At 49.7% G+C, this 25,051-nt stretch overlaps 1 protein-coding gene across 2 annotated transcripts in view; it reads left to right on the top strand.

Moving 5' to 3' along the window:
• Positions 1-25,051, top strand: part of GMDS (GDP-mannose 4,6-dehydratase) — a 436,476-nt gene that overhangs the window by 92,549 nt on the left and 318,876 nt on the right. The window lies entirely within an intron of this gene.

Genomic DNA, 25,051 nt, shown 5'->3' with positions numbered 1-25,051 from the left:
CCTGAGGGCTTCTCTGGCTGTGTTCCCGAGTTCCGTATTGCACCTTCGTCTGTTGCTTCTGAAGGCAGTCGTGCAACCTCTGGTGCTGCTCCTCCAGTCTGACTGTCAGTGTGAGGCTGGTAGCCCTGCGTCCTGACAGAAATGCCGTATGTGTTAAAAAGCGTATTCTCTGTTACTGGACAAGGTGGTAAAATCTTCCTGCTCCCGTTAAAATCGCAGTACTTATTTATTTGAGGTTGATCGTATAGTCACAGACTCCACTTGGATCTGTTTTCTGCCATTTCAAGTCACTTTGTAAGTGAGATGTTTTGTGAAATGTTGGAAAATGTGAGTCGATAAAACTTCTATTGTACTGTTACTTTTTGGTAGTGATTCTATTCCTGGCTGAGAAAATACAATTTTTGAGCGCCAATGTGTTAAAATTAACGGAATTAACTTTTATGGTAAGTAGTAAGAATCATTGGAAGAGGGAACTCCTTTGAGCCTTTTGCCCCCTCAGAGTGACAGAGCTCATGTTGGCTTCCTCCTCTCTGTTCAGACTCTGGTGGTCTGTCTACGTCTCTTCCGTTTTTTTCTTTCTAGAATAAATCGCAGTAGACCTGAGGAGCCGGTGCTCTGGGTTCTAGGAGTCTGCTTCATTCATGTTTTTGCTGCTTCGTCCTGTGCTGCGTTACCTTAGTCTGAAGCCTGGGTGATAGGAGTTCTGTTTTCGGGCAGGGGAGTCGGTGAGGCTTAGAAATAAAAGCAAATACCGTCCACCCCCCAAAGGAGCAGAGCGTCTCTCCCCGTGTTTGCCTGTTTAATGAATGCATTCCGCCGTCTCGCTTCAGAGCATTCAGGGTGATTTGCCGCTTCTCTGACCCCCAGCCTTGGGTCGACGCTGTATGCCTTGTTTTGTGTGTCTGCCCGTCTAAGGGAGCAATTGTGAACGGGGTCGGGTGAACCAAGTGTCAATCACGGGGAGAAGCAGGGCAAGGCCCGTCCTGTAACCGACACCAAACTTAAAAGTTGAGCACAGGAGTTCCCGACATGGAACAGTGGAAACGAATCAGACTAGGAGCCAAGAGGACGCGGGTTCGATCCCTGGCCTCGCTCCGTGGGTTAAGGGGGGTTAAGGGTTCGGCATTGCCGGGAGCTGTGGTGTAGGCTTGCAGCTGCAGCTCCGATTAGACTCCTAGCCTGGGAACCTCCGTATGCCACGGAAGCGGCCCTAACAAGACCAAAAAACAAAGTTGAGCACCCGCCCTCACAGTGCGTTTCCCTCTGAGCTGTTAGCCTTGAGCGATGGCGCCGGCCGGCCGCCGGTGGTGATGCTTCTTACCTGTCTGCCGTCGGGGATGATGCCTTTCCCTCCCTCAGTCTCCGGTGATCCCGCTCTGTATCCAGGCTGACGCTGTGGGCTGGGGGAGGCGGCAGGTCTCAGGTTGGAGCAGAGCTGTTTTTCCATGTGCTTCTGAGTGTGTTTTCCATTGCAGAGGGCGTTTCATGCCCAGCACGCCTCGGGGGGCTCCCTCCTTCCTCCCGAGGGGCAGGGGCTGCCCCTCCACCCCTGGCTGAGGCGGTTAGTCGGTGCCCTTCCGCCCCGAGCTCCCCGGCTGCTGCTGTGGGTGTCTGCAGACAGCAGAGGAGGCTTAGGGGTGAACGCGCTCTTACTCACTTTCCTTTGGATTAAAGGGCTTCCTTTGTGACTCTACCTAGTTCGTCGTCTCTGGAGCTCTTAAGCTGGTGTGGTGGCAGAGGCAGGAAACTTGGTGAAGACTCGTTTATAGACGCCCCCCCTGTCGCTTCAGTGGGAAGTGAGTCGGTCTCCTTGCCCCTCGGTGTTTTGAGTCTTCAGAAAGCCCGAGACACTCTCCGTACTTGAAGCGGCCCTGGTCTGGCGGCTCTTCGGTGACGCAGAGAGCACAGGCGACGGACTTCACTCCCTCGCAGTGGCCGTGTGCGTGCAGCTTATCTGTTGTTAGTGTCTTTGGCTTGCGTCTCCTAGAGGCTGGTTCACTGGCAGAAATGATGCGTAATTGAATATGGATTTGGCTTGTGAGACAGCCGAGCCCTTCAGCAGGATTTGCGTGCATGGTGGGGCGGAGGCCTGGGGACTGCTGTGCAGGCTCTTGGCTGCGCAGGTGATTTGTGGCAAACGACAGAGGCTGGCACTGGTGTTGAGTCTTTAGAGACGGGGTGGGGGTGAAGGCTGGGGGTCAGGGGAGAACGTCGGTCCGAGATCGAGCCTGGCGTCCAGGAGGACACTCGGGGAGGATGTGCACAGACACCGTTAGCGGGAACAGGTGGTGAAATAGAGGCGATAAGACAGGAATGGGAGTCACGAGTGAGAAGACCTGGGACGTGTTTGTAGCGTAGGGTTGGTGGGAAGATGCGTGGTGAGGGTAGGTAGCAAGCTGGGCTGTTCGGGCAGCCTCTACATGGTTTTGGAGGTTTTTTATTCACCATTTTTTAAGCATTGAAGTATAGTTAATTTATAGGGTGTTCATTTTGGGGCACAGTAAATGATCCAGTTATATATACCCAGAGGCATGTATAAAATACATACACATACATGCATATAGATGTATTTTTTTAGGGCCGCACCTGCAGCACATGGAGGTTCCCAGGCCAGGGGTCGAATTAGAGCTGCAGCTCCCGGCCTCTGCCACAGCCACAGCAATGCGGGATCAGAGCCATGTCTGCGACCGGCACCACAGCTGTGGCAACGCCAGGTCCTTTGCCCACTGAGTGAGGCCAGGGATCAAACCCGTATCCTCATGATTACCAGTCTGGTTCGTTACCACTGAGCCACAATGGGAGCTCCGTAGATTGAGTGGATTCTGGTCTAGGAATTTCCTGGTGTGCGGACGAGGAGTGCCAGAGGTAAGCTCACTTTCACACCAGTGGCTGGGCCTTTCCCCAGACGCCTGGCAGGTGAGGCCCAGAGGGGCTGGAGCACTTCCATCCGGGGGCCACTGTGCGAGCGGCTCAGCTTTCCCGGCTCATCAGGGCGTGGGGTGCGCCTCGCACGCCTTCTCCCCGCAGTGCAGCCGCTGTGGTTGGGGTGAGGTCGTCCGGGTCCCTGCCTCTTCGGGACCAGAGAGCTTGGAGAGCTGAAGCTGTGCCTCCGCTCAGGAGCGCTGCGGACAGGAGACTGAGGAGGGTCTGGCGAGGGGTCCCCCTGCGGCTCTGCCGTGCAGAAGGCCTCTTCGGAGCAGCGTGTGGCCCGGGAGGAGGGCGCGGCCTGCGGAGGAAGAGGGTGAGTCCAGCCTGGCCAGAATGCCTTGGCATGTGCTCCGGTTCCTTCTGTGACCTCGTGTCAGACTGATTCTTAGTCACGGAAATACTGGGTGTGGGAGGGGCTGGGCCGATGGCAGCGGGCAGTGACGGACAGGGGCGGCTGGGGGACGTGGCTCTGGTCCCGGACACTCCAAGCCCTGGGCGTTGGGCTTCCGCCGTCTGTCTCTCCTCCTGGCAGCTCCTTCGGGGGTTAGGATGGAAAACACACACTTTGTTCCTTACGATTGATTTCTATTAATCAGCTTTGTAGGAGTTATTGTAATCACAGACAGTGTGTTTTTTTGTTTTTATGGCCGCACCGCGGAGTATGGAAGTTCCCGGGCCGGGGTTGAAACTGAGCCACAGTTGTGACCTAACTCCACCGCAGCTGCGGCACTGCTGGAGCCTTTAACCCACTGCGCTGGGCAGGGGCCGGGGTTCAAACCTGTGCTGTTGCTGTTGCTGCTGCTGCTGCTGCTGCTGCCACTGCTACCGCCACGCCCCAAGCCGCTGCAGTCGGGTTCTTAACCCACTGTGCCACAGGGGGAACGCCTCGTAGACAGTAGTTTTTAAGCAAAAGTTCTGACAGTGGAATGTTTGTAAATAGATAATTAAAATGCATTTCTTATTATTTGGGTTGGAGCTCTGTTGAATGAAGGTTCTAATCTTAGCACATGTTGTATTTAATTCTGAATCCATGACTTGCAGACTGGGCATTGTTTGTGTTGGCGTCTCTGTGTGCAGGATAAAGCCTGCTGTCCCTCTCACTTCCAGTTAATTTGATGTGGGCTATGGGATGCTAAAAGTAAGGAAAATAAAATAATAGGAAGTTGGTCTGGTTTCCTGTAGGAAACCAATGAAGATGAAATTGGTTCTTGGAATAAACCCACAGCAGTCTGGGAAATACTGACTGAGGACATTTTTCTGAATCATAAACAGAAAAATTATGAATCATGAAGTGTGGGTCATTGAGAGGCTGATTTGATCTTATGGAGGAGAAAGTGAGAGGTGCCTGAAGTGTCCTGGTTATTAAAAGTGGTTCAGCCGAGCCTGGTGACATCATCCCAGTGGGAACAAATTACCCAGAGTGCACGTGGTCCTGCCCGTTTGGATGGGGGGGTGGTTCCGGAGGCTGCTCTATTGTTCTTTTAAAATCTTTACTGTGTAAAGGAATAGGTTGTCAGCCGTTTCTGTCTCAGATTTCTTCTCTGTTCAGCATTCGTGACGGTCACGATTTTGCGTTTCTCCGCCACGCCTCACAGCGTCTTTGATCATCGTGCTTCGTGCTTGGCGTCCTGCTGCTGAACGAGGTTGTCCCGCGGGAGATCCAGTCCAGCATCACGATCCTTCCTCTCCCAGTGTCGTGGCGGAGTCGCCTTTACTGCTTTTAGTGAAAATTATCCAATCTGGAAGGAACTAACAGGAACTTAGAACTCATTTAAGTGAAGTCATCTGCTCAAAGTCACATGTTTGATTCCTGGTCAGTCCAGGATTGGAACTCAGATCCTTGCATTTGATCATTTATTTATTTATTTTTTGTCTTTCTGTCTCTTTAGACATGTGGAGGCACGCATCTCGAGGCATGTGGAGGTTCCCAGGCTAGGGGACGAATCGGAGCTGTAGCCACTGGCCTACCCCACAGCCACAGCTACGCGGGAGCCGAGCCGCGTCTGCGACCTACACAGCAGCTCGCGGCGACGCCGGATCCTTACCCCACGGAGCAAGGCCAGGGATCCAACCCGCCACCTCATGGTTCCGAGTCGGGTTCCTTAACCACTGCACCACGACGGGAACTCCTCGACCGTCTGCTTTTAAATGGCTGTCTCTGTTTGCGGCAGTTCTAACACAAGGCAGTGCTCGCTGTGCCTCCTTCCTTCTCCGCGTCGCCGCATTCCTCTCCGGCTTGGTCTTCTCTGCGTCTTCCGTGCAGCCGGAAGCCGATCTTCGCCCTCCGCTTTGAGCGTGTTGGCAGGCGCTTCTCGGTGCGTCTCCCTTTGACTGTGTCGTGGTTAAGTCAAAGGGCTCCGTCCGTGGTGGCAGTGGTGCTCTGACTCTTTATCCTGATGGTTTCCTTGTCAGCTCCCAGTAAGTCATCTGTATGGTTCGGTTTCACGACAGCCAGGAGGCAGGTGTGCCCAGCAGGTGACCTGGGGCCATGGGAGGGGGGGCAGCATTTCCTTGTCCAGCGGTGTGGGGCCAGTTAACAGGTCTGACCAGGGGGCACAAAGGGGCCGACTCGAAATTGTCCTCGGGTGGGACTTGCAGACCGGGAAGCCAGGCAGAAGCGGGGGTGATGGCGAGGTCCAGGCCATGCTGGTCCCTCACCCGTGGGGCCTGAGGGCTGCTGCCTGCGGGCCCGCACCTGCTCTGATGGTGGTACTGATTCCCAGACGTCCCCAGCCTCGTCCCCTTACCGCCTCATGGCCGCTTCTTCGCATGGCCCTCCTGTCGCCTGTGGGCAAAGTGGCTTTCCTGGGACCGGGCTGGCAAGTCACGGAGGGGGACCCTGGATCCCCCAGCAGGCAGACTGGGGACAAGTGGGCTGAGGTGGCTGTGAGCCAGCCTGCGTTGTCACCTGCCTGCGAGGGCCCTGCCTGTTGCCACCGCTGCTGTTGGGACGTCTGTGCAAGACCGTTTTCGTCGTTCAGATGCCTGTCGGTTCCAGACGTGACCTTGTTACGATGTATTCGAAGGAGGAAAGTGGTTTTGGAGCCTTTGGTTTTTATGAAAGGGCCGCGGGATTCTGAGAGGGATGAGCTCTTGGCCACAAGCCAGCGCAAGCCCCCGCTTCACAAAGTGCCGCCTGGAACCTGCATTTGGCCCAGATCCGGCCCTGCCGCACCGTCTTGTCGGTCTGCGGATCCGAGAAGCTGCGGTGTGGCAGCGGGGGTGTGTGTCGCTGACTCTGAGACACCAAGGCAGGGGCGTGGCTGATGCTGACGGCCCCATGTCACCCCCCCTGTCCCTGCCACCGCTTCACAGAGCACAGGAGCTATGAGTTAAAACCGTGTTTCCTTGCTCGGGAGGGAGGCGGTTATACCAAACCACAGGAGCGGTTGCATCGGGGAGGAGCCCGCAGTGCAAGCCCGCGAGGTGTCCCCGCGTGTCCTCGACGCCAGCGCAGGCCGAGGGCAGGCTCTGCACCGCGCTTGACACCGAGTGCCTCCCGTGCGGGCGTGTTTGCTAAAGGCTTCTACCGGAGACTAGCAGCGCTTTCCGCGGGGTCAGAGGAATTAATAGCTTGATAACTAGAAGGAGCACTTTGTTCCTCTGAGCGTGTGTTTCTTTATAGAGATGTTGCCAAGTCAGTTTACTGTCAGTTAACCCATTTTCTGAGACTTAAAAATAAATGCTTCTGTTTTAATACTGCAAAATTTCATCCACATTTTAGCATACACAATTATAACTCCATGTGGGGTCTCTGAGGACAACTTATTTTGCTTAGCAGATGTATAAATCGATACAGGCTTATGTATTTTATGGGTTTAAAATGAATTCTTATATTTTCATAAGTAATTCTTATATGTGCTCAGAGCAACATAAAATCCCTCTCGTGTGTTAGCAGACTATTAGCGTTGGACTTGTGAAGGTACCTCCTGGGCAGAAGGCTTTGCCTGGTGGAGGGCGAGTGTGACCTTGAGAACCTGCGCGTTTGCGCGGAGGCTGACATCCGCGTACGGCGGTGTGTCTGCTTCTGGAAGCGCCAGCTCCTCTCATGGGCAGAGGGTACGGGGGCAGACCAGTGGCCAGGGCGGCACAGACCTCTGTGCTCTGCCGAGGTGGCTGTTCTTGCTTTTGTTCCCCAGTCTCGTTTCTTTTCTTGTGGATCCTCCGGCCCGCCTGCCACCTGTGCCTTTCCCTGGGTTTTGCACGTTTGGTAATAAGCACTGTAGGTGGTTACAAGATGCAGTTGCAAAGGCTTTTTCATTTTCTGATTTAATGTTCGTGCTTGTGGTACGTGGACCCCACCGGTGTGCCTGTGGTTCCTGGGAAGATGCTTGGCCTCTTCATCTTACGTTCACGAGGGCAGAGGGGGACGGCTGGCTGAGAAAGGGTCCCTGGCTCAAATTCCGGCTCCACTTCTTCTTGGAAGCCTGTTCCGGATTGGAGCAATTGAATTCAAATCTAAAACCACTTAAAAGTCCTTTATAGTCCATTAAGAATTTATATGAGAGAGAAACACTCTATGAACCTTCTCCTCTCCCTGTTCAAACAGATTGTTCTGTTTTATTAGCTCTAGGTGGTATTGTAATTTTGATAACAGCTAATAATGTTTGGAATTTTTCTTATAATTAGTGGACCACACAAAGGTATGTTTGTTGGGCCCGGTTCTCTTAATTCGCTTTCAATAGTGACTTGTTTACGAAATAAAATCCAGAGTATTATTTCAGCTTTGCAACAGTTAAGCTAAAATTAATGCAAATGGCTAAACATGCATATCAATTTGTAGATATCTCTGTAAACACAAATAGTCAATGAATAGTAAGTCAGTGAAGCTACTATGAGTGAGGCTTTTTGTTTTGAACTTTTGATGACGAATGGAAAATTGGTTTTGGATCCCTGATTAGATTAGAACAAACAACTTACGTAAATTAAGACAGAGACAGAAATAATACTTTGTTTAATACAAGGTAATGTAGCTGTCTCTCTTCCCCACAATAAAAAAAAGTGTCAATTTAAGAATTTAAACTTAACTGTTCATTTAAAACGCCAAATAGAGTTTGGTATCCTTTTAGTACGAATGGAGTTTCTAGAATTCTCTTTGTTCAGATGGGATCCTTGAAGTTGGCCTGGTATGATAAAATGAAACCATTTCTATTGCAAAGAAATTTAATGTGTAGTAACTTTTTAATAAATTTCTACTGTAAATCATTAATTCTACTCTCAATCATTATTTCCACTGTAAATCATTAAGCAGTGCCAGTGGGAAATAAATTACCTGAAGCTTTTATTTAATTTCCATTTTTCAAAAATATCTGGCACCGAAGACAGCAGGCTTGTTATGTTACCCCTTCTAGTGATGTCACATGAAGTGTATGTTGTTTAGGGATGGTAACTAAGACATCATCCGTGACGAATTTGAATTTGCTTCATTTACAAGTTTTACGCAGAAGGGCTTGGTCTGGCTTGTCAAGCTTGTCCTTGTCCTTGGACGGACGGGTCCTCGGCAAGAGTGGAATTCTCAGAGGTGCGCTTGCTTTACAGGCGACAGCGCTGGTGCTCGTGCTTGAGGTGACAGGCATCGCCTTGGTGGCCGCTGTGTGGTCACCGCGGGGCGGCGGCAGGTCGACGGACGGGGCAGCCGTGCTTTTCCTTTTGTCTGATTTTCAGGGGAAACCCTCTTCCTGAGTCTCCTTCCCACGCCCAGCCTGCAGGTTTTATTGGCGCTGGTTACTTGCACAGTAAAAAGTCTTCGAGAGCTTGGCAGTGTTGACACAATAAACCTTTAAGGCGCATTCTGCAGGCTGGGACTCCCCTCGTTAGCCCCGACGGGAAATGTCGTCTCTGCCTTCGCTGTGTGGCTTGATGGCTGTGAAATGGTTCGTAGAGGAAAGCTCTGTTTTGTTTTTTGGGTTGTTTTGCTTAAGGGACTTGTGTGGCTCACCCCGGCGTCTCTCCCGGCTTTGTTGGTTGGTGTGACACGCGCATTTGTCAGACAGCTCAGAGCTGGCGCGGTCAGGTCAGCACCGGGGAGGCCCAGGGGCTCTCGAGGTCTGTGTTCCCCTGTCTCCGCCCGAAAGAAGCATTCGAGTGTTTGGCAGAGATCAGTGCGTTATTGGATCAGTATTTGCGTTATTGGTAGTTTAAATAATGTGAGTAGATACTTTTTTATCTTGTTTCTTTACATTTCCCTTATACCAAATGTTATGAAAGTGTCACTCCGTCCTACGGTGTGGCAGGATGTTTGGACTGCAGTCTCGTGGAATGAATTAATTTCACTGTAATTGGTTCAGTGACCGAATGGAAAAAACTGCTGGTTTTGGTGTATGTTAAATGAGGCATCCCGGGCCCTTTCAGTTTTGGAGGGTTGCTTCGCAGAGAGAGAAATAGGAGTTCCTGGCAAGCGGCTGTGTTTTCGAAGGGACGCAAACCACGGCAGCCGCCTCTCTGGTCGCCTGTGCCGAGGAGAGACGGGCCTGCTTGGGGCGCGGGCGGTTCCGGGCCGGGGAGGCGTGTTATGCGCCGTCGTGCACATAGGTGGCAGCAAAGCGCCGCAGACAGCGGAAGTCAGCCTCGCCGCTGCGGGCGCTGAGTGACAGCCGAGCCGGACTGCCATCGGCGTGGCTGCCCCGTGCTGCAGTTGAACGCAAAGTAGGAAAGAAAGCCACTATTGATAACACCAGAGTGTTCCCAGGACAGTGAAGAAGGCTGGGAGGAGCTGTAACACACTGAATTTCTGGACAGATCCCAGGTGGGAAGGCTTAATCTCTTAAGGTATGTCTCCCACCCCGAGAGAGGACAGGCGTCCGCCGAGATGATCCCCGCGTCCAAGGCGAGAGGCCACAGAGGGCCAGGGCGCAGGAGAGCGGGAAGCGGGGGAGAAACCGGACGCCCGCTGCCGAGGCACGTCATGGCCTGCTGCCTGCGGTGCCTCTGGCCGGCTCGGCTGCTCCTGACTTGAGCAAGTTTCAGAGGAAATATCCGTCCACGACCAGGCAGGCCTTCCATGGGAGCGCTTGCTCCCACGTCAGCGTTTTAGAAAGTAGAACTGCAGCTGGAGCTGCTGTTCAGCACCCAAGCACAAGTGCCTGTCCTCCGCCTGCGCGTGCGGTTAGTGCGGCCCGCTCTGTCCCGAGCCTCCCGGTAGTGACATCATCCGTCTCCTCGGTGCCGGCCGTCAGAGCCATTAGTGGGTCATCCGCGTCTGCTGCCCAGGGCCGGCCCGCGGCTTCCCACCCGTGGCCGAGGTAGCTTTCGACTTGGAGCTTTGAATTTGGGGAAACACAGCCAGGAGGGTCCAATGCAGCACAGTGGTGTTTATTAGAAACGGGAGAGAGGAAGCAAGTTGTAAAAAAGCGGTCAGCCGCGAATCGGGCTCCTCACGCGCGAGCCGAGGCCCCTCGACACCTCCGAGGCCGGCGACCTGGCTCGGGACGCCGCGGCCGGGGGCTCGTCCTCCGCCCTGCCCTCCTGTGCCTGCGGCCCGCCGACCAAGGGCCGCGTCGCCGGCTGAGCGGAAGGTGTGTGTGTGGAACCACTTGCTCGGGCCCAGCGTCTGGCAAGTCTCTCGTGACAGCGACCTATTTTTTCACATCATTATTTTTTTAGTGAATGCGATATCTTAACAACCCCTTCCCTCCTTTCTGGGTTCAAAAAATAACACTTCACATGATTTATTTCCCCTGCTGCATGAGGGCCCGGCGGAGAGGGAAGGGATGTGGCTGCCGGGCCCCGTGGCCCCGGCCCCCCGGCCGCCGCTGCAGTGGCCGCGCTGCCTTTGCACGGAGCAGAAGACACACCCCGGCCGCTGGCTGCTTAGCAGGGATCGCGTGGTTGGGCTCCCCACAGTCTCTGCCCCCGTCGGCAGGGAAGGAAGATACACGCGTACACGTTTGCTCGTGCTCTCTGGCTTAAGCGAGCCCTTGTGTTAATGCCTTCAGTCCGTGCACACAGATGGGTCTGTTACTCGGTGTTCTCGTAGGCGGGTGCCAACGTACAGGGACCGAGAACAATGTGAGCTCATCCACATTTGAATTTGATCCTACACGTGTCACTATTTTTATAATTTTGTGGGCTTTCGATTTAATTAATTCAGTGGAATTTTTATAAGACAAACGTTTACCACCAAACGATTTTTAAAATCAAAGTCTGCATTGTTTGAATTAGTCACAGTTACCCATAAATTGCTTTATAACCCATTATCCGAAGAGCCAATGTATTTGTGGCAGATTTAGACACAAATGTGGGAGCTGTGTCCTCGGGTGACGTGTGCTGTCTGTAAACAGCTTTCTTCCAGAGGTGGTTCGGTCTTGCAGGTGTCTGTGTGCGTTCTCTCTCTTACATATTCGCTGCCTTTTCGGCCACGTGCTCTGTCACGATGGGGCAGCACCAGGGAGGTCCTTCACGCCCCCTCTTCTCTGAAGCAATTCCCCCAACGCAGGGACGACCCCACTTCCTCTTGACTGCGTGATTTCCGAGGGTCCTGTCAGGGTGGGCACATCTAACAGAAGAGTGTGGTCTTAAAGCGTTGCTTTTAAACCCGAGGTTTTCGTGGTGTTGGCACCAGCGTGTCCGTTGTCCCGTGGAAGTGCTGTGACTGTCCTCCCTCAGTCAGTGCGTGCGGGTACTGAGACATCCTCCAGTTTGCGTACAGCCTTTCACATGGATTTTAGAAAGGATGCACCTTATCAGTAATTTTTGATGCACTTTTCAAAGAGAGAAACAGATTTTAGGTGAGTTAGAGAGGTCTTTCAAAATTGTATGGTGTCTTTTAACTAATTGCAATTTGTGATGGCTTAACATTTATGCGATGAGTCTTGCAAAATCGTAGACGTGAAAATTTGTGCTGTAATATGATATTAGCTTATGCAGTGCTCTTGAGTGCTTCTTTTTTAAATTGCGTTACCGTGCGTGCAGTTAATAGGTAGCGTTCTAGTTGATGAGCAAGAGAGTGCCCTCTGTTTTTAGGATTACCCTGTCAGGTTATTCATTGTCTTAATTCTGGCTTTTCATTCTAACTCTGCGCAACTTGTGCTTTAAAATCTGATAAACTATTTTTAAATGTGTAAATGTTTACAATTATGTATACGGGTAGACAGAGCCCATAATCCTCAAATGCACTTTTTCAGGCCTCCATTGTTTTCTGTGACGTATTAATCAGTGGGAAAATTTAACTAATTTACTATAAATGCCCTGAAGTCCAATTTTGGCTCCAAATTTATCCTTTAAAAAATGCCTTTTTTCTTTTTTCCAGGTTGCATCTTTCTTTCTGGATTGAAGACTTAGCTTCACAAACGTGTTGCCTGTAGTTTGTTTTCTCTGAGGGGCGCTTTCACGTGGATCTGATGTAGGGACTGGCTCAGGCCTCTAATTGTCTCTGTCTCTGTCCCGTCAGCCTGCTTCTTTCTCTCATGGTTTCTTCTTGAGGATTCCAGTCTCCAAGCTGAACATCTTTTATGACAGTGAGTCTTGGTGGTGTAACTTCCCTGGCACAGGATCAGAGACTAACCCATAGAACTCAATTAAAAAAGTCTCTAACGTGCGAAATATTAGCTTGTTTATCATTCATGTTTTTTTTTTTCTCTTTTGACAGGCTTGGTTGAATTTTCTTTTTCTTTTTCTTTTTTTTCCTTATGTTTTCTGCCATGCTAATTTTGAGAGAATTTACAGATATATCATTTGGGAAAAGATGTATTTTAACTGGCAGCATAAATATCCTGGTTACAGAGCTATCTGGTCAGAGATTTTAAATCGCAAACCAGTGAGAATTCATTCTTTATAATGTTGCATGAATTACACTTAGTGCTTTCCGTCAAATTTTGGCATAAACACCGTCACGTTTTTAAAAAAGGAAATCTCAGAGTCCGTTCATACGCTCATGGAATATTCAATAGAAGCACTGCAGGTTAATTTTATCCTCTTTCATCAGAAAATGGAAGTTTACAAAGACTTTTGGCTCATCTGCCTGTTTTCTTGCAGTTGCTCAGACGGTTGAGAACTTTTCGTGCCGTGGCTTCCCCAGAGAAGAACTGCCTTTCTCTGTGTAGAACAGCGACAGTGACGTGCGGAGATTGAGTGCCGACCTCCGCTTCTGGGGGCACTTCATTTTCTCCACGGCAGTAAATCTTAATTCCAGATGTTAACACATGACATTCATGTGCTGTTCCAGTCACATGTGGGTTTGGAGGTTTTTTTTTTTTGGGGGGGGGGGAATATTCACTCTGTGACCTGATGCTCTGTGTAGTGTCATGATTTCTCAGTAATGCGGATTTTGTTGCTCTTATTTACTTTGTATTTGCAGCCTTCCATCTGCATTAGACTGAAGGCATCTGTTTACGGCCACCTATCAAATCCCTTCCTGAATCACCTGTCCTTTATTGAACTTGTGTCATGAACATAGAGCATTATGAATAGAGCGTCATGAAAGTAAATTAGTTTGTTGTGTATACAGATAATGTTCATGAAACATCACTGTAACATGAAAATATTGATTGCTGGAACATTTATGACATTAAGAAAATATTTAAACACGGACTGATGTCTGAAAATTTGTAAGATGTTTATCTCTTAGAAGTTTGTGATAAATCTAAAAGATAACTAGGTATTTCACTCTATTGAAAATGGATAGATGTGTATCTATTTGACCCATCCTAAATACAGTTATTCAGCGATGTCAGCTTCGTTGGTCTTATGTCTGTGGTCACTGTACTGAAACGTAAAACGTACTGAATACGAGGTACTTTTCCTTCCTGGGGAGAAGTGGAGGCAGTTAGATTAGCCTGAGTCCTTTTCGCCGGGAAAAGCAAAACTCGTGAGCCAAACACGTGACTCCTCCGGGCCTCGGTTTCCACATCTGTAAAGTGGCGTGTGGGACTCGGAGGGCGAGGGAGAGTTGGGCAGCTGCTGCGATCTCTTTCAAGCCCCAGACTCTCTGCTGGTGTGGCTCGTTTCCGCCGTGGCGTCCTGGCCGCCTGAGGTTTAGGTCTTGTCTGGTGTAAGCAAAGCGTCCATGAAAACTAAGGAAGAAAAGTGCAAACAGTCTCTTTCAGAAGTCGTGCTTTGGGGGCGAATCGGTTGTCAGGTTTCAGCATGGGATGGCTTTCTCAGGAAGTGTTGGAACTCTTCCTTCAGAGCCGGCTTATGTTTAAACAGTGTAGCACGAAGAGCAGGCACTAGGTGTCTGATGTGAGGCTGAGTTTGTCACCTCAGTCCTGGCGACTCTCCTGGAGATGTGCCGAGGGGCGTCCGGCGGGGGTGTAGTGGTTAATGGAGAAAACAAAAAGTGGAAGTTTAAAAAAGCCTCTAAACGATAACAAGATAATGTTACCAGCACGGCCCAAATTCATCAGCCGGCAGGGAAAAAAAAGGAAAGAAAGGAAGAAAGTTTTTATTTCCAAGATGGTTTTTTGGTTGTTAATTTTTATTTGAAAAGGAGTCATTACTTATTCCTAGGGTTTATAAAGGTCCCTCATGCTAATAAAAACATGTCTTTTCCTCTAAGCTATTGCTGTATTTAAATATTGTATTCTCAGGGGAAAGGTTCCAGCATTATAACTGGCAGAGGTTCCGTTATTTTCAAATTTCCATTCAGCGGCGCTTCATGCGTTCAAGGAGGCGAACCTACTTTTAGGTTGGTTCTCGAAGCTTATCATCAGTCCTGTTTTAACCCCAATTAGGGCATTCCTGAAATATTTACCCTGAGCTTTTTACAAGTTTCCTTATATGACTTGTGGAAATCCTAAAAGTTTTGAGCGGGGATCACTGTTAAGTGTAACTCAGATAATCATGTAAAAACTTTCCCTCACTCTGCGTCTATGCGATTACTGTAAGTATTTAAAATTTTGTTTCTAGATGGAGCTATAAATTACATTGGTATCCTTAGATTGTTCTTATCTTTTACGAGCTACAATAAAAGTGTTAAAATTTTCAGATAGATTACTCTGTGTCTAAATTATTTGAAGAGCAATTATAAAAGTAACTTATGTGTAATTAAAAAACATCATGCTAACTTACTTGGTTTTACTAACGTTAAGGAACTCATTAATCAGCTTTATGTGGGTGGTTTCTCATCTTTTGGTAGCTCGTGAAGTTCTTTTTCTTTTTTTTTTTTCTTAAGGCGGTGGCACCGAGTTTGGAAAATACGTGAAACTGAATTGTGGAGTATAATCAATGGCAACAGTGTGTCTGTTTGACATTTCCTTTGTTGTCGCCATTCCAGCCCCCGAGACTGCTGTCCCCCGTCTCACGTCTGGGGGGCCCTGGGCTCATCCCTCGCCTTTCGCACTGGGTAGCGGACCCTCAGAGCGGTCCAGCTCCGCGCCGGGCGCTGCCCTGCGTCCCCAGCTGGGCTCTGAGGGGCAGGGCCGGGGCGAGCGTGAAGCCTTTCTCGCTCACTCCCTGGGGTGAGATCTCCTCTCCCCGCTGCCTCTCACTTGCGTTGTCGGAGTCTAAGTGGATGCATTGCTTGGAATTCTTTCAAAGCCCTTCCTGTGTAATCATGATGGCAGAGGTTTCAGGCGTTTGTCAGGGGCCACTAATACATGTTGTGACAGCAGTTTAAGGGGGGGGAGCTGGATTTATTACTAATAAAACATGAAAACGCTTCTATTTAAAGCCCAGCATAATTTACGTTCCGTTCCCCCTCGCTGCTCTACCTGCCCGCCCTGATTGGAGCGCGCGCCCTCCTCCCCGGCTCGGCTCCCCGGCCACCCCCACGCCGCCACCCTCGGCGGAGAGCTGCCCGGCGGGGCTGGGAAAGGGCGCTGACTAGAACCATCTGTTTTGCTCGCTTGCAGAAGCAGTGGGCCGGGCATCGTCCCGTGGGGTTGTGCGTACCCGTACCTCGAAGAGTAAAAGATGAAAACACACAGTTTTCGGATTCCGAAAACCCAGTGTCCGGAACGCGGCTTTTGGACGTCTGGGTGTGCTTGCAATTCTTTCATTCGTGGCTGACCTGGAACTCGCACACTTGCACACTTTATTTTGCCTGCTCCTTTTCCTTTCAAGGAACATTCTTTGCTTTGTGTCTTGCACAGCACGTGATAACGTTAAGGCGAACCCTGCGGAGTAGGTTCACGTGGCCCGTCAATATCCCGACAGCGTATGTCTTTAGAAACTCGCCTTTTAAAAAAGACAGAAAACTTATTACTCTCTGATGGAACCATGTGGCCGTTTTAAAATCGGAAATCTCCGGTCTCTGGCTAAAGCAGTGTGCGCACGGCTAAAACGCACACTGATGGGGCCTTTCTGGCGGGACCGTTGTGAGGTGATCGGCGTTTTCACGAGCTGCCTGATCTTCAGAGCGGCTGCCATCGGCTTGGGTTCGGGACCAGCTCGTCTGGCCCAGGCCGAGGAGGCGTTTTCCTGAACCCCGGGCCGGTGAGACTTGCCGTCCCCCCCTCCCGCCACTTTCGATCAATGCTGGAGGTATCGAGCAGTGTCTGCACTTCACAGCCCGAGACCCACTGAGAGGTTTGGAGAACCGCCCATGTGCCGCGCCTGACGATTGTGAACTGCGCTCGACCTGGTGACAGCTGCCACCCGACTTGTCCTTCTCCTCAAACGGCAAACCTTTGGTGAGGGGATTCCCCTGCACCGGTTACCAGGAAGGTTTTTATTTCTGAAACAGGCACCGTGAATAATCCCCCCCGGGTTGTGCTTAAACTGCGCCCAAGTGTACAAGTGTGTTGTGTTTTCTTAAAACATAAGCAAATTCTAGTCATAAAAGAAACATAATTTCCAAATAAAAAAACAGGAACGTGACGGAGGATAACGTGAGAAAAAGCATCTATCTGTCTGTCTGTCTATCTGTCTGTCTATCTATCTATATGACTGGGTCACTGTGCTGTACAGCAGAAATTGACAGAACATTGTGAATCAACTATAGTAGAAAAAATAAAAATCTTAAAAGAATGAAAATGATAAAATGTACTTTATTTCTCCGTGAAGTTATTATGCCACTTCACAACAGCCTGATGTGCATAAACGCTAACTTAGGAAAGAGGAGGTTTTCGTTTTTAACTATAAAATGAATATTTACTTTGCAAACTAATTCGCTTGGGGGGGGGTCCCTTTAAATCAGCCTTCCGTGTCACTGTGCTGAGTGGTCAAGTCTGTCCTGTGTCCTCTAAGTCAGAGGACAGTTGCAGACCGTCCACGCCGAGCCTCTGGTTGGGAACAGGCATGGACTCGCTTCTGTCCTTAGGTGTTCCGGCGCCTTTTCCTCCTCGTTCCCCGTTCAGCTCTTTTATCCTTGTCATTGCTGGTTTCTAGGAAGTCCTCTAAACCTTTTCTCAGGGAAGTGTGTTGCAGATACACGAGTCCAGTTCATCACCTCCGAGCTCACTTTGTCCTTCGTGGAGCATCTACGTCTTCTTTCTTCTCTCCCGGGGCGAACCTTTCTGGGGTCAAACCTTCACGTGACCTGCCTGAGGAACCCTCGTGCGGGTGTCGTGCTTCCGTAGGTTCCACGGCCGAAGGGGCCCTTCCAGCCTCTTCAGGAGTTGTCATCGGTGTGTCCTGTTGACAGGATTCCTACTAGATCGAGTTAGCTCGGAGGCTTCCAAGCTTCCTCCCCTTGCTCTGATCCTCAGATTCCATTATTTTGCAGATGGGTTAAAAGCAAATGCTGTGTGGTCTGAAAAACACACCGGATTTGCAGGAACCATGTGGTAGTTCGTTGACTCTAAGACACCGCTGGTTTTCAGAGGCGTTGTTATTCCCTTTCTGTACCAGTAGGAAAGGGCGAGCTTCTCTAACTCACTCATGACACAGTTCTTTCCCACCCCTTAAAATTTTTAATTTTATACTTATTGAAAAGTTTATTTAGATTTATTGATTCATAGGTGTGTATCGTATCTTACTCTTCTGCAATGAGAAAAACAAAACGTAAGTGAAATAAGAGATGGAATTATAGACGTGCTTCTAGTATCTGCTTAAGTTGCTGCCAGATTTGTGTCCACTAGGTCCTTTAGTTCCTTCCTTTGTCAGGGACTTGTTTTCATGCTGGACGAGCCTGTGATTGCAGGGAGCCAGCCGTGCGCACGTCCAGGCACCGCCAGCCGCGCCCGGTCCGCCTGGCTACCCGCGGCCCTGCGGCTCGACCCTGCAAGGGTGAGGACGTGTCCTCTGCAGGATGTGTGGCTCCTGTGCTGCGTGGTGACGCCAGATGCATGAGTCCAGTGCTTGGAGGGAGCCTGCCGGCTGTTCTAGTTTCTGAACTCCAGAGCAAGGGAAACAACCAGTTATCTTGTTTTATTTTTTATGTATTTATTTATTTATAAAAAATTTTAATGGAGTGTTGTTGACTTACAGTGTTGTATTAGTTTCAGGTGATCAGTTATACATACACCAATTGCCTTATTTTTTTTTCCTTTTCATGGCCGCACGTGTAGCATATGGAAGTTCCCAGGTTAGAAGTTAAATCGGAGCTGGAGCTGCCAGCCTTGGCCACAGCCAGCGCAACACGGGATCCGAACCACATCTGTGACCTACACCGCAGCTCATGGCAACGCCAGATCTTTAACCCCTGAGCGAAGCCTGGGATTGAACCCGCCTTCTCATAGAGACCACATTGGGTCCTTAACCTGCTGAGCCACAACGGGAGCTCCCAGCGGTCTTGTTTTTAATGAGAAAATTCTGTGCAGCCTTCTGTTTTATTTTCAGCATTGTTTTAGTTGTGGCTGTGCCGTTCCTTGCTTGGCTTAACAATCGGAATTTTCCAGGTGGTCCATTCCTGCCTTCTGTGCTGTGAGGGCGTCTTCTCTGGCTGCGTGTGAGTTCCTGTGCTTCTCTCTGAACACGGAGCCTCGGAGCTGCCCGCCCTCCGGGCCCCTCTGCCTCTGGGCCCCTCTGCCTCTGGGCCCCTCTGCCTCTGGGCCTCTGCCTCCGGGCCACCTTCGTGTCAGCGAGGTCTCTGCTTCTTCCCACCCTCTGGCCATTCTTGCTCTCCCCAAACCACCAGGCTACACCACAGTGTCCACCCACTGCTGACGTAACTCATGCTTCCAGTGTCAAATGTCGCCTAACCTCTGTCCCCTTTTCCCCGGGTGCTCATTTTATTAAAGTCCTTGTACAGTGAGGGCGCAGAAGAGCGCCTGGCGCTTCAGGGCCACCCGCCTTGCTTTTGCGTCTAGGATCTTGTCTGCTACCGGCCCTCACACTGCGCTGACGAGTGACAATAAAAGCGGTGCCTTTTTCTCAGGTAGTTGGACCTCCTGGTGGGCTTCAGATTTGTCTTTAAGTTGCCCTCTGGCAGGTGGAAGTTACATGTTCCCAGCTGTAGTGAGACATCAGGAGGCCCTGTCCTGTGACGCAGCGTCCAGTCCAGCCGTGGCCTCCGGCGTCCTCCCTTCCCGAGTGGCCCAGCGTGTGTTCTGGGCGCGGGTTCACTTCGCTGCCGTGTCCGTTGAGCAGAACGGACTTGAGCAGAGCCTGCAGCGCGTCCAGCAGGACGGTCCCCACAGAGGCGGGGCGGGGTCCGCGTGGGTCCTTGGGGCGGGTCGGTCCTCGGACCGTCCAGAATCTCCTGTCTCCTCGTGCTCGCCTCGCCTCATCCTTCTCCCCCGCCGCCAGGAACCTCTTCTAGGCTCGCAGATTGTGGGACTTAGCACAGGATGGCTTCTTGAGAAACGTATTCTGCTTTAAGGACTGTTTCCATTATACAGGTCTTTAAAATTTTTTTAATGAAGTTTTTGTTTTTAAATGGCAAACATCACAGCATCAGAGCAAATTTGGAAAATCAAAAAAAAATTGTTTAAAATCTTAACCCTAGAACCTGTTTGGCTTTTCTTTTTTTTTTTTTTTTAAATCCGTTTTTCTTTCTAATCTATTGACTTACATGGAATCATAATATGCATTCAATTTTGCGTCTTTTTTTGAATTAAAGTTTTATAAAATAATTTTAAAAATCAGCACTTGAATGCCTGTATAATCTTCTGTGTCTTTGAATTTGAAGACTCCTGCGGAATGATTTTTAACTTTACGTTTACGTTGAGCAGTGTAGTTGAAATGCTGCTCACGCATTTTCCTTGTTTGTCTGGACCCTCCCTGACGATCTGTAATGGGTCCTGTTATAGTCGTTAACTACTCCCTCTAGTTAGGGGATTAGTGCATCTGTGCTAACCCCATGTAATGCCTTGGACGTTACTTTTAAGACAAGTCTGTGGCTTTATTTTCTCGTCATTTTTTCTCTCTCCCTTTACAAAAACTAGAGTAAAGTACATAATGCAAAAAACAGGGTTTTGGTCTGTTTCTTTGTTTCTTTGTGTTTTTTTTGTCTTCTTAATGTTTTCTGGTCTTGTAGGCCTATTTTTCTTTTAAAATAGATTTGTAAGTGCCCGGCAGCATTAGCATAGGTGAAATCTGTCTGCACTTAATTCTCAGTCCATTTAATTACGTTTGGGAAGACTGGTCGCGTTGCAAATAGAGTTGGTGGTGAGACTGTAGATTTCCTGCTTTGCCCACTTTTATAGTTTGGGCATATGTCAATGGGCAAGTTCACAGGACAGCCTAGAAGATAGAATCATGAATAGTTTTGTGCTATGAACTTGTGCAAGTGTAGCTGTTGGCTTAATCCATGTCCCTCTTTTCCCGACAGCCTTGCGGTGGGGCTCCTTATCCATCAACCATGCTGCGTTGTTGGGAATATCATTCGCATCGCCATTGAATGCAGCTATTCCTTCTTCGGGATGTCCCACCTCCTGGCTAGGCTGTTCTGAGCGAGCTTTTCCTTTTTGCTCTCCAGAGGCGCCACCGGGCTCCAAGTCTGTGGCATCGCCAGGGCATATTGGCAGCTGCTCCTCCACGCTCATCGGCGGAGCTGTCAGGGCTAGAGCAGCATCTGTGCTCACTGAGGAGAGGCCTGAAGCGTGTCCCTCCATTTCCTAGAACCAAGAATCTCAGTGTCCTCACAGCTCATCCAGCCCGACTCTGCACCTGGACCTTGACTCTTTCCTGCATTCAAAACACTTCTGTTCCTGACAACATGACAGCCTAAAACCCATACCAGGCCCTGCCTAGGTGCCCAGAAAGTACAGGCAATGGCGTAGCCCTTCGCTCTGCCGCTGCCCTTCAGCCTCGGTGGTCCGTGCGGCAGTGGGACGCAGAAAGGGCTATGTGACCTCGGGGGAGGGGCAGGGGGCAGGGGAAGGGTCTAAGGATGAGGGCTGTCCGAGGGGAGGGCCCCCATTGTGGTGGGGGGCACGTGTGCCCTGCGGGTGAGGGGGCTGCGGGAGAGCTGGAACGATGGAGGCTGGAGTTCGCCAGGCTCTCCAGGTAGGGAACTGGTTCAGGGGCGGAGGCGGACCGAGGGGAGGGCCCCCACTGGGGGGGGGGCACGTGTGCCCTGCTCCCGCTGCTGCTTGCCAGGCAGTCCGCTTCCTCCTTGGACAACTCAGTTTGAGACTCTCCCTCCCCGGAGCTGCCTTCGTTTGTTTCTAGCTTTTTCTTTTCAATTCTGTGCAAAACAAATCCATTATTTTCCTGCATTTCTAGTCTCTCGGTTTGGAAAGGGTTGTCCCTCCGGCTGCCCTCGAGGGCCTGCAGCCCCATTTCCGTTGCTGCGCTTCCCGCCGCATCAGGGTCCCAGGCCTGCCGGGCTCCCGTCTGCCCTGTGCACCCCTTAGGACCTCATGCTGGGAGTTAACTGTTTTGTGCTAGGTTGTGGCCTGACTGGTGTGCAGAGAAGGCTATGCTTTTCTTTGTTCTAGTGTCTGTAAACTTCCATTTTTTTCAGACCAAGATTGTGGAAGCTTATTTTCGTAACTATATCCAACTCTCCCATTGTCCAGTCGTATTAAATGTACTTTAACTGTGCTTATTGTGACTTGGTATTTTTGAGGATCCTGAAAAAAACCCCACCAAAACAACAAAAAAGCGAAAACTAAAAACTGAATGGAATTTGAATACCTAGCAGTGGCAAATGTAAGAACAAAGTTGACTTCCCCTGAAAATGTTTGAATGTGGTTTTTTTGGGGTTTTTTTGTTTGTTTGTTTGTTTTTTGTCTTTTTAGGGCTGTACCCTTGGCATATGGAAGTTTCCAGGCTAGGGGTCGAATTGAAGCTAGGATGAGCATCCAACTCAAAATACGCACTCATCAGAGCCTTACGAGCAGTAGCCCAAACCACTTCATATGAAATAACACTAGCAATCATCCTGTTATCATACTCCTAATGAACGGCTCATACACTCTGTCCACCGTAATTACAACACAAGAACACATCTGAGTAGTCTTTACATCCTGACCCTTAGCCATCATGTGATCTATCTCAACCCTGGCCTACACCACAGCTCACAGCAACACCGCGTCCTTAACCCACTGAGCGAGGCCAGGGATCGAACCCGCTGGTCACGTTCATTCCTGTTGAGCCACAGTGAGAGCTCCTTGAGTGTGTTTTGCTCAGCTGAGCTTTTGTTAAATGTGCGAGTCATGTATGAGGCAACTGATGGTGTTTTGGGTCACCTTTGGCTATGTATTGGTTTCACATCCATCCACACATCTGATGAGGATATTTCAGACTCCATTGGGCTTTCTACCAGCCATACTTTATTTTTCAAATTTTTTTTCTTTTTTCTTTTCTTTTCTTTTCTTTCTTTCTTTTTTTTTTTTGGGCTGCACCCATGGCATATGGAGGTCCCCAGGCTAGGGGTCGAATCGGAGCTGTACCTGCTGGCCTACACCACAGCCACTGCAATGCCAGATCTGAGCCACATCTGCAACCCACTCCACAGCTCATGGCAACGCCAGATGCTCAACCCATGGAGCGAGGCCAGGGATCGAACCTGCATCCTCCTGGCTCCTAGCCAGATGTGTTTCTGCTGCGCCACGGTGGGAACCAGCATACTTTAAAAGTAAGCAATTCCAGCTAAACATCTTGAAGGCTTCTCTGCTGTAAACGTGGAAGCAGTTTAGTTGGCATCTCCGAAGTGAAGGGGAGAATGAGCATGAAGTGAGAAAAGTGCCCTCGGGGGCAGTGACCTGCAGGGACGAATGCCGATACTGTTTTTGTGCCTGACGCCTGCTCTTACCAGAGCTTCCGGGCATTTGGAGTGAGTTTCCGGGCATTTGTCGTGGCCGAGCTCTGTGCTGAAAGCGCAGAATGAACGTGGCGCCCTTTTCCCTGGGGTCTGTTAGGCCGATGGTTGGAGCTAACAAGGACGAGACCTGGAGACCTCAGCTAAGCCTCCTTCGATGCTCTCAAGCCCTACTCCCCTTCGGTCGTGGAGGGCGGGTCAGATCATTTTATGCCATTACCAACATGTTGTAAGTTCAGATATTTTTAAATATTTATTTTAATTTGAACGAGTATCAGTATAAATCAAGTGCCATTCCAAAATCTTTGGGTTTTATGCCACTGTAATTAAGATTGAGAAACAAGGGTTTTTGCTTTTGTCATTCTAGCTTGTGAATGAAATCCCAGAAAGCAACGTAAAACAGGTCATTTTATAAACTTACGAGTTTCTAAAATCGGTTCTTGTTTATTCAGGTTGAACGCTGCTTTGAAAGTTTAAGATATTTGTTGACATTTGGAATGCACATCATTAGGAGTGTTTTCCCTGTGTTTGCTGGCAGCTGGCCTAGCGGAATAATTAGTTTTTAATGGTAAATAACTTTGTTTATAACCATCAAGTGAACATATTCATCTCGGTTTTGCAAATACTTATATTTTTCTCAGGGTAGGAATTTCTTACACTTGCTTCCTCCTCATTTGCTGGGAGATTTTGTACCAGATATTTTTCTATTGAAAACTACTAAAAACAGTGGCTAAAGACTATGTTATATCGCCGTAAGATCTTTGAGTGAACGAGATCGTAAGCAGGTCTCAGGACAGTGGGGGAGTCGAGCCGCACATGCAGGCAGGTTCAACCCCCACCCCCCAGCCGTCGAATCTCCCTTCCTTGCCTCTGCCACGGCGCTGTGTCCCCAGGCTCTCGCCAGACCTGGGCATCGGTTCTGGTCCTGGGGCTGGTGTCTTGTTGGTTCTTCCTCGCCACCTCACAGACAGGCTGCTTGTAGAGCCTTCTAGTCGACTTTAATTTCATGTTTTCCTCCCAAACTCACTGTAAGCCAGGTTCCGGCCAATTAAGTCCCTTCTCGAAGTCCTTCAGTCCTTTCTCCATGATCTGGCCACGTCCTTTGTTAGGTGACAGTGGCTTAGGTCTTGGGAGCTGGAGTGGCTGAGAGCCCTGCGTCCCCATGGCCCTTTCCACGCTGGGCGGCTGACTTGAGACTAACTTAAAGCTCTTTGCAGAGGGGGCTCTCTCGTTCCGTTCTGCTGTTGGCCTGGCTCTCTTCACAGCGTGATTTACACGTGATGGTCGTCCAGGAACCCTTTGCTCAGGGAAGCAGCGGTGGAGGGAAAGCAGGCAGCAGCTTGGCTGAAGGAGCGTGTGAGCCGTCCAGGCAAAGGTGCCCTCACCGTGCCCTTTGGTTTGCAGGACTTCCCTCCGCAGGTGTTATCTGCCGCCTTTCACTTTATGCCGACCTCAGGGTACAGGCAGAGCAGGCTCTTGTTGGTGCATGTTACAGGTGTGTTAATTTCCAGCCAGACTTTCTTTTTGCAAGTGAGTCACCGGGTTCACTTCTAGAAGCATTAACTAAACCCTCACATATCTCCCGCATTCTGCTCGAGACTGCAGGTTTTGTTGCCTCTGATCTCTGCTGCTATCACTCATTTAGCCTTGTAACCTTGACGAGACACTTGGCCTTTTTCTTCCATAGCATTTTCATTTGTAAAACTAATGCTCCGTGTCACCGCGTTTTATTATAGCTGTCTGTTTCTCATCTTGACCTTTTTAACCACCTCTCTTTCCTCCATTCCAGGGTTTGAATAGATTACGTTTCTCTGCAGACAAGTAAAGTAGATAAACACTGAATTAATTGTTAAGTCCAGAGTTCCTTTTTCAGCTCTCGCGGGGTTAGAAAAAACAGAGGCCTTACTTGTACAAACAAAATATGTCCACAGAGTATATACCGAAATGCCAACGGGAGTCTTGGGATACAAAACTTGGGCAAGGTAGAGAGTCTCCCTTGACACAGAGACTTCACTCCGTCTAAAATTTTGGCAACAATAACAGCGTCTTTGATGTTGACATTATTTTAGAACAAAGAGTCAAACTGTGTTAGGTCTT

This window comes from Sus scrofa, chromosome 7 (assembly GCF_000003025.6).
Source record: "Sus scrofa isolate TJ Tabasco breed Duroc chromosome 7, Sscrofa11.1, whole genome shotgun sequence".
NCBI classification, from domain to species: Eukaryota; Metazoa; Chordata; class Mammalia; order Artiodactyla; family Suidae; genus Sus; species Sus scrofa.
This window is presented reverse-complemented; position numbering and strand designations above follow the sequence as displayed.